At 41.4% G+C, this 18,445-nt stretch overlaps 1 pseudogene; it reads right to left on the bottom strand.

The window, feature by feature from the left end:
- The window catches only part of LOC116477273 (small ribosomal subunit protein eS24-like), a 72,402-nt pseudogene that overhangs the window by 4,229 nt on the left and 49,728 nt on the right, over positions 1-18,445 (bottom strand).

Consider the following 18,445-nt stretch of genomic DNA (forward strand, 5'->3'; position numbering starts at 1 on the left):
AAATGACAAAGTATCAAGTAGAAGGGCTATGTAGTGAACAAATTAAAAGGATTATTTTATTTCATAGCACCATCACAATAAAAATCATAATATACCCTTTTTTCTTCATTTCTTCAAGGAAAAACTATATCCTTATAAATAATAATGTACTCTATTGTAAAAGAAGATATCGTATTAAATAAACTTCAACTGATAATCTTTACCTTAGAGCTACACAATTCCTACTTTCCCTTATACTATGAACATTCATAATAAGAAATTGAAATTTTCATATAGACAGATTTTAACTCACTTTTAACACGAATTTTTAAAGGTTAGGGACTCAGGCCAGGCATGGTGCTTCATGCCTGTAATTCTAGCACTTTGGGAATCTGAGGCAGGCGGATCATTTGAAGTCAGAAGTTTGAGACCAGCCTGGCCAACATGGTGAAACCCTATCTCTATTAAAAATACAAAAAATTAGCTGGGTGTGGTGATGCATGCCTGTAATCCCAGCTACTCAGGAGGCTGAGGCAGAAGAATCACTTGAACCCAGGAGGTGGAAGTTGCAGAGAACTGAGATTGTGCACTCCAGCCTGGACAACAGAGCAAGATTCTGTCTCAAAAAAAAAATAAGTAAATAAATAAAAATAAAGATTAAGGACTCATACATAAAAGGCCAATTTCCTTTATATAAATATGTGCCTCCTATAAATCATTAAGAGACTGCCTTGATTCAAAAATGGACAAAACTATTAATATTTATACTGCAGACACGCTCATACATTTGTTAAATAATGTATATATAATTCTTTGTACCATTGTTTATAACAGCAAAAGATTATAAATAACCCAGAAATAAATTATGGCATATCCATACAATGGAATACTGTGCAGCCATAAAATAAAAATGAAGTAGCTTTCTATGTAGTAATATGGAACAACTACCAAGCTATATACTGAAGAAAGCAAGGTCTAAATGATGTGCATAATATGCTGCCATTACTGTGGAAGGTAAAGATTTATGGATAATTGTAAACATAATCTGAAAATATAATATCTCTGAAAGAATATTTAAGTAAGCAGTAACGGTGCTCTCTCCAGGAAATGAACTGGGTAAGAAAGTGCCAGAGGAAGAAAGGATATTTACTTTTCACTGTGCTGTATATTCTTTTTCACCCTTTGAAGATATCACTAGGAGGATGTGATTTTAATTTCCCAAAGGATTGGTGGCACTGATTTGAGGATTGTGGAAGAGACTGTCAGCTACTATTCCTACTCAATCCTATTGAGTTACAAAGATGGGCTGTGGCAGCAGCCGAAGGCGTAAAGATCAACCAGGCAGGTCTTCAAGAAACTGGTCTCCATTTCACCTTTGTAGAGCCCTTTGCAGAGCCTTTTTTCTTTTTTTAAGATATATATTTAGTGCTTTTTATTTCCTCAAAAAACTCCTAGTCTAGCCAGGCACAGTGGCTCACACCTGTAATCCCACCACTTTGGGAGGCCAAGGCAGGTGGATCACCTGAGGTCAGGAGCTTGAGGCCAGCCTGGCTAACATGGCAAAACCCCGTCTCCACTAAAAATACAAAAATTAGCCAAGTACAGTGGCGCACACCTGTAGTCCCAGCTACTCAGGAGGCTGAGACAGGAGAATCGCTTGAATCCAGGAGGCAGAGGTTGCAGTGAGCCAAGATTGCACCACTGCACTCCAGCCTGGGTGACAGAGCGAGGCTCAGTCTCAAAAACAAACAAGCCAAAAAACTCCTAGTCTATCCCACCCCAAGAAATGCATCCTCTCATCTGTAGTGAAAAGAGGGGTTGTCCAAATTTTAAAGTTTTAAAACCCATTTTAAGTCAATGTTTTTTGCAGAATATATTTTTCTGCATTATTTTATTTATTTATGTATGTATTTATTTATTTATTTTGAGGCAGGTTCTTGCTCAGTCACCCAGGCAGAGTATAGTAGTGCCATCATGGCTCATTGCAGCCTTGACCTCCTGGGATCAAGCAATCTTCCTGCCTCATTTTTTATTTTTTATTTTATTTTTTTCAGATGGAGTCTCACTCTGTTGTTCAGGAGTGTAGTGGTGTGATCTCAGTTCAGTGCAACCTCCACCTCCCGGGTTCAAGCGATTCTCCTGCCTCTGCCTCCCAAGTAGCTCAGATTACAGGTGGTACTTGCCACCATTCCCAGATAATTTTTTGTATATTCAGTAGAGATGGGGTTTTACCATGTTGGCCAGGCTGGTCTTGAACTCCTGACCTCAAGTGATCCATTCACCTCAGCCTCCGAAAGTGGTGGGATTACAGGCATGAGCCACTGCACCCGGCCTTTTTAAAATGTCTTGTAAGCTGGGCGCGGTGGCTCACGCCTGTAATCCCAGCACTTTGGGAGGCTGAGGCAGGCAGATCACGAGGTCAGGAGATCGAGACCATCCTGGCTAACACAGTGAAACCCCGTCTCTACTAAAAATACAAAAAATTAGCCAGGCGTGGTGGCAGGCGCCTGTAGTCCCAGCTACTTAGGAGGCTGAGGCAGGAGAATGGCGTGAACCCAGGAGACAGAGCTTGCAGTGAGCCGATATCACGCCACTGCACTCCAGCCTGGGCGACAGAGCGAGACTCTGTCTCCAAAAAAAAAAAAAAAAATGTTTTATAGAGACAAAGTCTCACTATATTGCCCAGGCTGGTCTCCAACTTCTGATCCAACTTCTGGGCTGAAGTGATCCTCCCTCCTCAGCCTTCCAAAGTGCTGGGATTAGAGGCATGAGCCACCACATCTGGCTATCTAGTTTTTAATTTGTATACATTCATGGGGCACAAGTGCAATTTTGCTACATTGGTATATTGCACTGTGGTAAAGTCAGGGCCTTCAGTCCGTCTATCACTGGAGCAACACACATTGTACCCACCAAGCAACCTCCCATCATCCATCCCCTTCCCACCCCTCCATCCCTCTGAGTCTCCACTGTCCATCTACATACATTTATTTTATAAGATCATTTACATTTATAGTATTTACTCGTATCAAGTCAATCACAGAGAACAATAAAGTCTAAAGTCATTTTGATGAATGTATAAAGTAGAAATTGGGAATTATGTGTAATCATTTGTCTTAAATCTGCATCTGCTTCAAATTTTGTTGTTTGTTTGTTGTTTGTTTTGTTTTGTTTTTTGAGACAGAGTCTCACTGTGTCGCCCAGGCTGCAGTGCAGTGGCGCGATCTCAGCTCACTGCAACCTCTGCTTCCCGGGCTCAAGGGATCCTCCCATCTTAGCCTCCCCCGAGTAGCTGGGACTATAGGCACCCGCCACCATGCCCAGACAATTTTTTTTTGTTGAGACGAGGATTTCTCCAGTATATGTTGCCCAGGCTACTCTGGAATTCCGGAGCTCAAGCAATCTTCCTGCCTCAGTCTCCCAAAGTGCTGGGATTACAGGCATGAGACACCATGCCCAGCCCAATTGACTTTTATACTTTGTTTTGGTTGTATAGTATCACAATACTCATCATGCAAATATGGAGTCACAAGAAGTAATAGATGTTGGTGTTTTATGCTGTTGTTTTTTTAACAGCGTGCCTTGGAACTTCAAGTTGCTCTTTAATTAAACTCATTTAAAAATACAGATCTGTAATAAGAAGCCTGTTTAAAAAATGCATCACTAATAACATCTAACAATGATCTTATAGACGTCAGATGAGAAACACCCAAAACTTACCATAAGCATGAGATCTATCTGTAAGATACCCTGAGATGGCATACGTTGCTCTGCATTACAAATTATTATTATTATTATTATTATTATTATTATTATTATTATTATTTGAGACGGAGTCTCCCTCTGTCGCCCAGGCTGGAGTGCAGTGGCGTGATCTTGGCTCACTGCAAGCTCTGCCTCCCGGGTTCACACCATTCTCCCTCCTCAGCCTCCCAAGTAGCTGGGACTACAGGCGCCCGCACCACGCCCGGCTAATTTTGTTTTTGTATTTTTAGAAGAGACAGGGTTTCACCGTGTTGGCCAGAATGGTCTCGAACTCCTGACCTCATGATCTGCCCACCTCTGCCTCCCAAAGTTTTTTTTTTTTTTTTGAAGGATTTCTTTGTTGCCCAGGCTAGTGCAAGGGATCACTCACCAACAACTCTGCCTCCGGCAGCCTCCCAAGTAGCTGGAATTGCAGACATGCACCACCATGCCCGGCTAATTTTGCATTTTTAGTAAAGATGAGGTTTTTCCATGTTGGTCAGGCTGGTCTCAAACTCCTGACCTCAGGTGATCCGCCCACCTCGGCCTCCCAAAGTGCTGAGATTACAGGTGTGAGCCACCACGCCTGGCCACCACAAATTAATTTTTATCCAAAGCAAATGAAAATTCAGAACCAGAGTCATGACGCATGAAGCAGGTCATATGAATCAAAGTGTAGCTCATTGGCTTACAAGTCACACATCTTTTGGCAAAGAAAAATTACAAATTTGGCAAAATAATATTGGTATTTTATTAGACATCATGTCTAACATGTTAAAAGAAAAACTTCAGCTGAATTAAATTTAAAGGAGTTTGAGCAATGAAGGATTTGCAAATTGGGCAGCCCCCAGAATCACAGCAGATTCAGAGAGACTCCAGGGGTGCCTCATGGTCAGAACAAATTTATAAACGAAAAAGGAAAGTGATGTACAGAAATCAGAAGTGAGGTAAAGAAACAACTGGATTGGTTACAGCTCAGCGTTTGCCTTATTTGAAGACAGGTTGAACACTTATCAGTCTATGAGTGGTTGAAGTATGGCTGCTGGGATTGGCCAAGACTCAGTGATTGTTACAGGCGCATACTCCTAAGTTAGGTTTCCAATCTTTTTATCTATTAAGTTAGGTTGCAGTTCATCCACAAGGACTCAAACATAGAAGTGTGGAGTTCTTCTCAGGCCATATTTAGTTTGCTTTAGCAGACTTAATGCATATTGTGTCACCCTGGAGTTGTACTGCTCAGAGATCCATTGCAGAGAGAATTTGCTGAAGAATACAATCAGCTGACGCTCACCAGCTGTAGCACCTTTGGGATCTGTCACAGCATTTCAACTCAGGGCACACTCATTCTAGGCAGCTCTCAGCCAATGACTGAGCATAGCTTGGAGCTTGGGCCTGGCCATTTTTTCCCAACACAAAAGTCCTCTATAGGTAATCTTTGCATTGCAGCTGTCTATTGGATAGGTCAAGACTTTCTCAGGGCTGCCCCAGAGCCCAAAACTCTGCCTATCCAATTTTCAGTTCTTCCCTCACTCGTCTCACAAGTGCCCGACATTTATCACAGACTAAAGACTTTTCCTGACTTCTCTCTCTCTACCCTCTATCTTTCAAAGGTCTTATCCCCAATACATTTCTTGCCCTTCTGATTCTATCTTGGTATCTGCTTCCCAGAGGACACGAATTGGCATACGCATATGAAAATATATTCACTTAAAATACTTCTAAATTTACTAATATCAAACACATAATCTTCACTTTTTTTTTTTTTTTTTTTTTTTGACGGAGTCTTGCTCTTGTTGCTCAGGTTGGAGTGCAATGACACCATCTCGGCTCACTGCAAACTCTGCCTCCAGGGTTCAAGTGATTCTCCTGCCTCGGCCTCCCAAGTAGCTGGGATTACACCCAGCTAATTTTGTAGTTTTAGTAGAGACAGGGTTTCACCATGTTGGTCAGGCTGGTCTCAAACTCCTGACCTCAAGTGATCCACCCACCTCGGCCTCCCAAAGTGCTGAGATTACAGGTATGAGCTACTGGACCCAGACCTACTCCTCTATTTTTTATTTTCTTGTCTGGCCCTTGCAAATAATGCAATTTATACTGCCGAAGTGATACATTTGTTCCCTTTTCACCACATAATTTATTAAAAGGATGCTACTTGTAAGCATTTGCAATTTAAAAGATAATTTCCCAAATAATTCATTCCCTCTTAGCGTTAGTTTGTAGTCCTTTTCTTGACAAAGATGCCCAAAGCATCATTTTTTGTCATAACAGCAATAAAGCCAAGATATTCAATTAGCAAAAAGCTTCTTCCTATTTGAGACAATAGCCCAATTTGTTGAAATAAGTGCTTGCTGTAAATTCAAAATGTTTATTTTTTTAATATTGAAGAAATTTACAAAGATGTCTTTTTATTCGTTGGTCTTGAATTCCACATTCAGTCAAATATTGAAGATTCAACTCAAAAGCAGAATATGAAAATTAGCAGCAATTAAACTGATTTGGCGAACATTTAGCAGGACTGCTTACCAAAGCCACCACTTAAAATAGAAATTTCCAGCTCTTATCAGAAACTAAAAACTTTCAGACATTGAGGCATCCCTGTGAGATCTATCTGCCTGCCGTGTTTATTATAACTAAAGCACACATCTGCCAGAAAATGGCCTCATGGACCTTTAAAAGTATGAGAAAGGGAAAGTGATATCATCCTTTGAGTCTTACCCTACCAAAAACTCAGAGATTAGTTTTACTTGTTTTTCTGACTGTTGAAAATAGGCTGGTTGCAACATAGGTGTCAGATTGCTTCTCCCTATGTCAACTTCAAGTTCAAATTTAGGAAGTCATTCTCCCATCAGAACATGTTGTACAAATTAACAATAGGTTTCTAAGCCATAAACATATTTTAATAGATCTAAAATTTTCCTAGGTTATTATTTTTCCCATCTCATTATAAATGCTTTGTAGAAAGTAATTGCTACTCCTATAATTCACTGAGGGTAAAATAACTTACCAGAATTGAGATTTGTAAGAGAATTTCCCCAAGAACAACATAGTATTCTTGGATTTCAATGTTTTGAATACTCCTAGCAATAGATGGGTCTTTTCAGTAAAATACTGAAGGGAAGCAGTTGTTGATTTCCTATTATGATTATCATATTAAATTAAGCAAGAACTAGGAAGGCCTAGCAAGACCCTAAAGGAATTGGAGAAGGGGCAGATGAGTTTTTACAAGTGGAAAAGTATGAAGCATGAAACATTGCTTAGAGAATGGACAAGTCAGAAGAGTGAGTACTGTCACAGTAGTAGGAAGGCTTAGGGGTAAAGGATGGTTTTGGAAGCATCAGGGAATTCATTGGGGAACTTAGGGCAAAGTGCAGTGTTTATTTTTTGTTTTGTTTTGTTTTTTATTTATTTATTTATTTTGAGACAGAGTTTTGCCCTTGTTGCCCAGGCTGGAGTGCAGTGGTGTGATGTCAGCTCACTGCAAGCTCCACCTCCTGGGTTCACGCTATTCTCCCACCTCAGCCTCCCAAGTAGCTGGGACTACAGGCACCCGCCACCATGCCCGGCTAATTTTTTTGTATTTTTAGTAGAGATGGGGTTTCACTGTGTTAGCCAGGATGGTCTCAATCTTCTGACCTCGTGATCCGCCCATCTCGGCCTCCCAAAGTGCTGGGATTACAGGCGTGAGCCACCACGCCCGGCCTAAATACAAGTTTTTTAAAAAGATGAATGAAGAAAGGCATATCCATGCTGAGGAGTCATTAATAGCTAGTAAATCAGTTTGTTCTTCAGATCTGAAAGAACTTTAATTAAGTACTTTCCATTTATTGGATTTTCTCTAGATTATAAGCGTTATAATTTATAAAGAAATTAAGAATTTTAAATAGAAATATTTCATATAAACAAAATAACCAAAATAATTGTATATGAATGAGTCTCAAGAAATCTTCAAATACAAAACGTAACGTATGATCAAAGTTGCTTCTCTTTTACAAAATGTCCGAAATTATTATAATGACTCATTCTTCAAAGCCCAGTGTAGGTTCTACCCTTCCAAAAAAATCCCCTCCAAGGACTTCAATTCGAAGTTTTCTCCCTGCTCTTTGGAAACTGAAACGACTTCTCCTTGTACCTTAAGGTTTAATAGAATGTTAGGAACTTCTTTTTTTCTTTCTGAAATGGAGTCTCGCTCTGTTGCCCAGGCTATAGTGCAATGGAGCAATCTTGGATCACTGCAACCTCCGCCTCCCGGCTTCAAGTAATTCTCCTGCCTCAGCCTCCCAAGTAGCTGGGATTACAGGTGCCCGCCACCATGCCCAGCTAATTTTTGTATTTTTAGTACAAATGGGGTTTCACTGGGTTGACCAGGCTGGACTCGAACTCCTGACCTCAGGTGATCCACCGGCCTCGGCCTCCCAAAGTGGTGCCGGGATTACAGATGTGAGTCACCATGCCCGGCTCATTAGGCACATTTTATTCTTTTTTTTTTTTTTGAGTTGGAGTCTCGCTCTGTCGCCCAGGCTGGAGTGCAGTGGCGCAATCTCGGCTCACTGCAAGCTCCGCCTCTTGGGTTCACGCCATTCTCCTGCCTCAGCCTCTCTGAGTAGCTGGGACTACAGGCGCCCGCCACCACACCTGGCTAATTTTTTGTATTTTTTAGTAGAGACGGGGTTTCACCGTGGTCTCGATCTCCTGACCTCATGATCCGCCCGCCTCGGCCTCCCAAAGTGCTGGGATTACAAGCGTGAGCCACCGCGCCATTAGGCACATTTTAATTGGATTTACTTTATGTCAGGGATACTGTGCTAAGAATTATGTAAAATGATCATCGGCCTGGCCCAGTGGCTCACGCCTGTAATCCCAGCACTTTGGGAGGCCAACGCAGGCAGATCACCTGAGGTCAGGAGTTTGAGACCAGCCTGGCCAACCTGGTGAAACCCTGTCTCTACTAAAAATACAAAAAATTACCCGGGCATAGTGATGGGCACCTGTAATCCCAGCTACTTGGGAGGCTGAGACATAAGAATCGCTTGAACCTGGGAGGTGGAGGTTGCAGTGAGCCGAGATCGGGCCATTGCACTCCAGCCTGGACAGCAAGAGCAAACCTCTGTCTCAAAAAAAAAAAAAAAAAAAAAAAAAAAAGAAGAAGAAGAAAAAAAAATCATCACACCTACTTCATAAGGATGGATTTAATGATCTTTCCCTTTTTAGAAGGGAACTGAAGTACAGGGAGTTGAATTAACCACACAGTGAGAGCCAGTAGTGAAGTCAGAGCTTGAAACAAAGCAGTGTGAAGTCAAAGTCTAATTGCTTAACCACGATGCTATAGAAATATTAACACTGGGGGGCTGAAAGAAAAAAATAAATGATGCTTTGCTCTATTCTGACTAAAAATTAGGTTACTCAAACTAGAGACGTTTAAAGAATCACATCTTTTAATAATGGATACAGATGCCAATAAAATGTGCTGTAAATCAGTGTACAATTATTTTATAGAATTTTATTGGAGAGAATACACAAAACTAGGCCTAAATAAGCCTTATGAAAGCTTGTATTTATTAATATTATTGCAGGCTAAAAGTCAAATCCTGAACTGCATAGTTTTTTTTGTAAGAAAGCAATTGTAAGTGAGAGAAAAAGAACTTATTTTCAAACGCTGTAAAATTAAATGCCTAAACTGATTGTTTCCAGAATATTAGTGCAAATAAGTGAGTAGAAGGTGAAATTGCAATTCTATGTATGTAGTTATACTATGGCTATTGGTAGAAAGGCTAAAAAAGCATGACCTATTATTTCATATTTCCAGAAGTTTGTTTCTGCAACACATTTTGATTATGGTCTATTTTTATAGGAGCCCCAGGGAATCACGACGAGGAAATATGTCTCTAAGGACACATATCAGAGTAAGTTTTTTAAAAGTCAACAAGTACTTACTGAATCTTTTGTGAGCCAATCACTGTACTGGGTGCTTTGGGCATTGCAAAAGAGCCTAAAATCTTATTTTGTATTTTTTTTAAAAAATGCAGGCCAGGCCTGGAGCGGTGGCTCACACCTGTAATCCCAGCACTTTGGGAGGCCAAGGCGGGTGGATCATGAGGTCAGGAGATTGAGACCATTCTGGCTAACATGGTGAAACCCCATCTCTACTAAAACTACAAAAAATTAGCCGGGCATGGTGGCATGTGCCTGTTGTCCCAGCTACTAGGGAGGCTGAGGCAGAATAATTGTTTGAACCTGGGAGGTGGAGGTTGCAGTGAGCCAAGATTATGTCATTGCACTCCAGCCTGGGCGACAGAGCGAGACTCCATCTCAAAAAAAAAAAAAAAAAGAAAAAAAAATGCAGGCCAGAGCCAGGCAAGGTGGCTCACACTTATAATCCCAGTACTTTGGGAGGCCAAGGTGGGAGGATTGCTAGAGGCCAGGAGTTGGAAACCAGTCTGACCCCATCTCTACAAAGCCCTACCCCATCTCTACAAAGCCAGACCCCACCTCTACAAAAAATTTTTTAAATTAGCCAAGCCTGATGGCACATTCCTATAGTTCTAGCTACTTAGGAGACTGAGGCAGGAAGATGGCTTGAGCCCAGGAATTCAAGGCTGCAGTGAACTATGACTGTGCAACTGTACTCCAGCCTGGGCAAGACCCTGTCTCTAAAAAAGTAAGTAAAAAATAAAAATACAACAAAATTAAAATTTTAAAATGCAGAAGCTTAATCATTCTACAAATTCAAGTTCCTCTTTCCATCAGGTGCCTACCATGTTTTGCATGCTTTCCCTAAATGTATATTTTGTTACTGTATTTATTAATGTTGGCTCTTATGTATCCTTATGTGATGGTCCCTATAGGTCAGTGAAAAAAAAAGGGGGGCCAGAAATCAGGTCCTGTGATGGCTCAGAGTGCTATGATTCTAACTAGTATGAAAAATTTAAATATTTAGAAAAGCATGTGACTTTAAAATACATCAGATAACAAATCCCACTAAATATATCATTCAAGAACCTTAAATGGCCTTGCCTACATACTATCTTTTCTTTTTTTTTTTTTTTTTTTTTGAGACAGAGTCTCGATCTGTCACCCAGGCTGGAGTGCAGTGGCGCAATCTTGGCTCACTGTGACTGCCTCCTGGTTTCAAGCGATTCTCTTGTCTCAGCCTCCCGAGGGCTGGGACAACAGGCACGCGCTACCACACCCAGCTAATTTTTGTATTTTTAGTAAAGACAGGGTTTCACCACGTTGGCCAGGATGATCTTGGTCTCCTGACCTCGTGATCCACCCACTTCGGCCTCCCAAAGTGCTGGGATTACAGGCGTGAGCCACCACACCCGGCCCCTGCATACTATCTTTAAGTCCTCAAAAATACTTAAAAAAAAACATACACACGAAAGTTAATTGCACAACCTTGTGTTTGATAGAAAACGTTGTACGGTTTTAAAATTCTTTCTTCCTCTTTTCTTCCTTTTCCCCTTTCTTTACATTATAATGTTTAGTCAGTAAATCGAAGGCGACTTAAATTCTAATGTGACATTAAGGCAAAGTTCAGCATGAGACTTTTCTCCCAAACAATTATTAAACGCTTGCAGACTCATCAAGAATAATGAGAAAAGTTCAGGCCTTTATTTAATCTTAGTATTTGTAATAGAAACCCTTCCCTATACCGTACTTATGCATTTCTGTTTCTTTGTTAAATATTTACCCATTGCTTTATACCTCTGATTATATGAACACAATACAAAAAATCCAGTTCTATTGAATCATGACCTTAAAATTCCCAAACACCTGTGAAGGAAAGATTACAGAAAGTAAACAAATAAAAGAAAAAACAAATTGGTAGCTAAGCTTAGCTGTAAAATGGTAGGTTGACTCTTTTAAATGACAGAAGTAATATTGCAATAGATAGCTGTACAGTAGGAGTTAATATATAAGATGACCCTTTAAAGCCTTTTAAGGCCAGACACAGTGGCTCATGCCTGTGATTCCAGCAGTTTGAGAGGCCAAGGCGGGAGGATCACTTGAGCACAGGAATTCGAGACCAGCTTAGGCAACATAGCGACACCCCCATCTCTATTTTTTTTTCTTTTAAAACCAAGAATCTGGTTGTCTCAGGGTGTCAGAAGCATTGTTTATGACTAGCAGCTCTTTAAAGTTTAGTTATTTCAAGTTAGATCCTTTCTTTTTAGAGATACAGTTTGACTTTATTTTTCCCCAAAAGTTTCGAACAGTATAAAAGTTTTCTGTTTTTCTTTTTAAGATGGAGTCTTATTCTTGTTACCCAGGCTAGAGTACAATGGCGCGATTTCGACTCACTGCAACCTCCGCCTCCTGGGTTCAAGTGATTCTCCTGCCTCAGCCTCCTGAGTAGCTGGGATTACAGGTGCCCACCACCACAACCAGCTAATTTTTGTATTTTTAGTAGAGATGGAGTTTCACCATGTTGGCCAGGCTGGTCTCGAACTCCTGACTTCAGATCATCCACCCTCTTCAGCCTCCCAAAGTGCTGGGATTACAGGCATGAGCCACTGTGCCCAGCTGGTACAGAAGTGTATAATCTCTTAAGGTCACTCCTCACTCCTACTCCAGTTCCTAATTCCCTCCTCCTCAAAATTACCCACAAGATTTATTCTAGTTTTCTTCTTCCTATATTTTTTCCTTTCCTTTATTTATTTTCTTTCCTTATGTCTGTTTTAGAGACAGGGTCTCACTCTGTTGCCCAGGCTGGAGTGCAGTGGTGTGATCATGGTTTACTGCAGCCTCAAACTCCTCCTGCTTCAGCATCTAAAGTAGCTGGGACTACAGGTGCATGCCATCACACCCAGCTAATTTTTCTATTTTTGTAGAGACAGAGAGTCTCACTATGTTGCCCAGGCTGGTCTTGAACTCCTGGGCTCAAATGATCTTCCTGTGTCAGCCTCCTAAATTGCTGGGATTATAGCCATGAGCCACCTCAGCCAGCCTTCTTAAATATCTTTGAATAGCTAACCTAGGCCAGGGCAGTGGAGACAGGGTCAGATTAAATTATTGATTACCCCTCATTGATTACCCCCGGTGCAATAAAAGGGCTGAAATCAGACATAAAACTACAACATTTGAGTCAGAGAGTAATGATGTAAAAAGGAAAACATGGGTTTTTAAAAAATGGTTTTTCAAATCAATTTTCAGTACAAGTAACCAAAAAATTGTTGAAGAGCATTCACCATACCTAGCAGCAAGCAAGTCTGAACTGAAGCTAAAACTTAAGTGAAACTTAAGTTTTAAGTTTCGCGGTGGCTCACACCTGAAATCCCAGCACTTTGGGAGGCCGAGGCGGGTGGATCACGAGGTCAGGAGTTCAAGACCGTCCTGGCCAATATGGTGAAACCCGGTCTCTATCAAAAATACAAAAATTAGCCGGGTGTGGTGGCACTTGCCTGGAGTCCCAGCTACTCAGGAGGCTGAGGCAGAAGAATTGCTTGAACCCAGGAGGCGGAAGTTGCAGTGAGCCTAGATGGTGCCACTGCACTCCAGCCTGGGTGACAGAGCGAGACTGCATCAAAAAAAAGAAACTTAAGGACCAAGTAGGCTATGAAAATGAGCTGAGGCTGTGTAGCCTAGCTAAGAACATCTATGGGTACAGTTTCATTAAAACGGACTTAGGAAATCTATTTTGTCAGTGACTCCAGTTTGATGTATTTGATTTTACTCATTATTTTCTTTTTTCTTATGAAAAGATCCAACCCTTGGCACTGTAAATTGGTGCAAATTTTTCCACAAGTTGGCATTATGTATTGAGAATTACGAAAATATTTATGCCCTTTGACCCAGTAATCCTGCTCTTGGCAGTATATCTTTGGAGGAAAAAACTTGTTAAATGAGTGAGATTGCAGACTTAGCTATAACAGTGATAGGTTACAAAACAGTCTAAATTAGCAACAATAGCAAAAGGTACAAGTAAACATAGATTATTTTGCAATTAGTAAAAATTAAAATTATGGAAACTATGTAGTAACTTGGAAAATAGCTTATGGGATAATGTCACTTGAAGTAACCAGGACACACACGTATACATATTTCACGATTCAACTATTTTAAATTGTGTTTTCAAAATGAGGAGACAAAAGGAGAATGCATGGAAAAATAAAGAATATGGTTAGGTGGTACACTTACGAGGCTTCTATTTATTTCTAAAATTCACTTTAATGTTCTACTATTACTGTTTTTGCTGTAAGTAAAAATGTAGGTAGAGTAGTGGAAAATCCAACTTCGTTTCAGCTGAGTTAAAGGGATGGGAAGATTTATTCATTTCTAGAACAGGTTAAATTGTGAGTCAGAGTGCCTTCAGAGGTGTGTGATATAAATTATCATCATTGCCGGGCACGGTGGCTCACACCTGTAATCCCAGCACTTTGGAAGGCTGAGGCAGGTGGATCACTTGAGATCAGGAGTTCGAGACCAGCCTGGCCAACATGGTGAAACCCTCTCTCTACTAAAAATACAAAAATTAGTCAGGCATGGTTGTGAATGCCTGTAATCCCAGCTACTCAGGAGGTTGAGGCAAGAGAATCGCTTGAACCTGGGAGGTGGAGGTTGCAGTGAGCAGAGATCATGCCACTGAACTCCAGCCTGGGCGACAGAGTGAGACTCCATCTCAGAAAAAAAAGAAAATCATCATCATCATCACCACCATAATTACCATCATCTTCATCATCATCAAAATCACCATCATCATCACTGCAGTTCACATTATTGAGCATTTACCATTTTCCATGTATTGAATGAAGTGCTTTTTCATGAAATTTATTTTGTTTATTTATTTATTTTGAGACGAAACCTTGCTCTGTCACCCAGGCTGGAGTGCAATGGCATGATCTCGGCTCACAGCAACCTCCGCCTCCCGGGAGGTGCAATTCTCCCACCTCGGCCTCCCGAGTAGCTGGGACTACAAGCATGCACCACCACGTCTGGCTAATTTTTTGTATTTTTAGAAGAGATGGGTTTCACCATGCTGGCCAGGCTGGTCTCAAACTCCTGACCTCAGGTGATCTGCCTGCCTTGGCCTCCCAAACTGCTGGGATTACAAGCATGAGCCACCGCTCTCGGCCTTTTTCATGAAATTTATGTTCTTAGTTAGGACCTATTATAAAACCATAGAATCATATAGCCAACCACCTAGTTGACATCTCTTCTTGAACAGGCATCTCAAACTTAACACGTCCAAAATGGAACTTCTGATATTCCTTCCAAAACCTCCTCTGCCCACAGTCTTGTTCTTCTTAGTTAATGCCAACTCCATCCTTTCAATTGCTCAGGCCAGCCAAAAACAAAAAATAAAAAATAATCAATTGCTCAGGCCAGAAACCCTTAGAGTTATACAATGGAGACCATCAGGACATTTCTTCAATTCTACTTCAAAATATGTCCAAATTTTGAACACTTTTCACCGTCTTCATTGCTAGCACCCTTGTCCAAATCATCTTATGTTGCTCAAATGACTAGAGTAGCCACCTAACTAATCTCCCTGCTTCCATTCTTTCCCCTCCTTCAGTTTATCCTCAACACATGGAAAACATCCAGAGGGGTCTATTTTATTTTATTTATTTTATTTTATTTTAATTGGGACGGAGTCTTGCTCTGTCGCCCAGGCTGGAAAGCAGTGTCACGATCTCGGCTCACTGCAACCTCTGCCTCCCAGGTTCAAGCGATTCTCCCGCCTCAGCTTCCTGAGTAGCCGGGATTACAGGGCCCTGCCACCACACCTGGCTAATTTTTGTATTTTTAGTAGAGACTTAGTTTCAGTATGTTGGCCAGGCTGATCTCAAACTGTTGACCTCAAGTGATCCACCCACCTCGGCCTCCCGAAGTGCTAGGATTACAGGTGTGAGCCACCATGCCTGGCCAGAGGGGTCCTTTTAAAAGCTAAATCAGGTCCAGGCACGGATCACTTGAGGTCAGGAGTTGGAGACCAGCCTGGCCAACCTGGTTGAACCCTGTTTCTACTAAAAATACAAAAATTAGCTGGGCATGGTGGTGTGCACCTGTAATCCCAGCTGCTCAGGAGGCTGAGGCAAGAGAATCGCTTGAACCCAGGAAGTGGAGGTTGCAGTGAGCCAAGATTGCGCCACTGCATTATAGCCCGGGCAGCAGAGCAAGACTCTGTCTCAAAAAAAAAAGCTAAGTCAGATCATGATCATGTCTCCTCTACTCAAAACCCTCCAGGGACTCCCCATACTCAGAATAAAAGCCAAAGTCCTAACAATGGCCAACAAAATCACTACCTCACCTGTGCCCCCTTTACTTCTCTGACCTCACCTCCTACTGCTCTCTCTCTCAATCACTTCACCCAACCACATTAACTTCTTTACTGTTCCATAAAAAATGTCAGTCATTCTCCTGCCTCAGGAACATTCTTCACTCATATGTCCACATTGTTCACTCCCTCACATCCTTCAAGTCTTTGTTCACATGTCACCTTCTCAATAATGCTACCCTGACCATCCGGTAATTCTGCAGCTGCCCTCACCCTCCCAATACATCAGATCTCTCTTACTCTACTTTTTCCATGACAATCATCTTCTGTCATACTGCCTAATTTATTAAGTCTGTTGTAGATTGTTTATATCCCTCTGTTAAAATGTAAGCTCCATGAGGGCAGAGATAATTGGATTTTTTTTTTCAGTGCCTGCTGAAGAAACTTAACTACATTGTTACCATTTGACAAAGGTAGGACTGTTCCAGAAGGCATATGCCAGAGCCATTATGCTATACTACTATAGCTACTCCAGCCCAGGCCACTGGGAGGAAGAGTAAAGCTAGGGCAGATATAATAAGCATGAACTATAGACATTAATCCTCCCTGCCCAGAATGTGGCCTCCTGGAGCCCCAGTCATTTACCCCCCATGCTGTGTTCTTCAGAAGTCCAAACCCAGTTGATATTAAAAAATGGAAACAGGATATGATGAAGTAAGAGAGCATGAAACAGTAAGTCACTGGAACTTTGGTTGTTTCCAGACCACAGACTTTCTTGACTGGGACTACAGTTCTATCTTCCTCTTCAGTCAGGAGGTCTGAAGACATTGGAATACCAACAGCAATTCATTATGACTAATTCCATGATTTCAATATAATTTGTCCTCACCAAAACTCTTGTAGAAATGTGATTCCCCAAGTGACAGTGTTAGGAGGGGGGTGAGGCGAAGGTTGCAGTGAGCTGAGATTGCACCATTGCACTCCAGCCTGGGCAACAAAGCGAGACTCTGTCTCAAAAAAAAAAAGAAGAAAAGAAAAGAAAAGTTATTGCCTAAAAATATCTAATCTCCCTTCCTAAAGCCATTCAACTGATTTCTTCAGTTTAAAAAAAATCTTTTTTGTCTAAAATGTTTTCATCTTGATTTATTTATAAAAATATATTTTATTGGGAGCAGTAGCTCACGCCTGTAATCCCAACACCTTTGGGTGGCCAGGGTGGGTGGATCGCTTGAGCTTAGGAGTTCAAGACCAGCCTGGGCAACATGGTGAGACCTCATCTCTACAAAAAATACAAAAAAATTAGCCAGGTGTGGTGGCACATGCCTGTAGTCCCAGCTACCCGGGAGGCTGAGGTGGGAGGATCACTTGAGCCTGGGAGGTCAAAGCTGCAGTGCGCTGTGATCACGCCATCACACACCACCCTGGGTAATGGAGTGAGACCCTGTCTCAAATAAATAAATAAAAAATATCTTTTGACAACTATTATATACACACATTCTTATTGTAAAAATGCAAATGCAAAGAACAGAAAAAAATATATAGCAAAATATAAAGATTCCTCTTCATCTACCTTCAAATCCCTCTTTCGTTTCCGGAGAATAACCTTTCTCAAGGGTTTGGTGTGAATTCTATATATACGCATATATATGCATATAAATATCCAAAATTTTTTCTTTTGTAATAAATGTCTTTCCCTTACTGTGCCTTAAAGATTCTCTGCAGGTTAATACATAGAAATCTTATAGATTCATTTGTAACTACAACAAACTATTCTGTGGTATGGATTACCATAATTCTTTTATCTATTGATAGACATTTAAATTATTTTTATTTTTATTTATTTATTTTTTGAGACAGGGTCTCGCTCTGTCACCCAGGCTGGAGTGCAGTGGCACAATCTCAGCTCACTGCAACCTCCGCCTCCCGGGTTCAAGCGATTCTCCTGCCTCAGCCTCCTGAGTAGGTGGGATTACAGGCACGTGCCACCACACCTAGTTAAATTTTGTGGTTTTACTAGAGATGGGGTTTCACCATGTTGCCCAAGGTGGTCTCGAACTCCTGACTTCAATCATCTGCCCTCCTTAGCCTCCTAAAGTGCTGGGATTACAGGCGTGAGCCACGCAGCCTATTCTTATTTTAAACTTTTCTTATTTACTTATTTATTTTGGGGACAGAGATTCGTTCTGTCACCCAGGCTGGAGTGCAGTGGCATGATCACGGCTCACTGTAGCCTCGACCTTCCTGGTTCAATAAATCCTTCCACTTCAGCCTCCTGAGTAGCTGGGACCACAGGCATACAACACCACACTCAGCTTATTTTTGTATGTTTTGTAGAGATGGGGTTTCATCATATTGCCCAGGCTCGTCTTGAACTCCTGGGTTCAAGTAATCCTCTCGCCTCAGCCTCCAAAAGTGCTGGAATAGGCCAGGCATGGTGGCTTACGCCTGTAATCCCAGCACTTTGGGAGGCCGAGGCGGGCAGATCACAAGGTCAGGAGATCGAGA

Source organism: Hylobates moloch, unplaced genomic scaffold, assembly GCF_009828535.3.
Source record: "Hylobates moloch isolate HMO894 unplaced genomic scaffold, HMol_V3 SCAFFOLD_11, whole genome shotgun sequence".
Taxonomy (NCBI): domain Eukaryota; kingdom Metazoa; phylum Chordata; class Mammalia; order Primates; family Hylobatidae; genus Hylobates; species Hylobates moloch.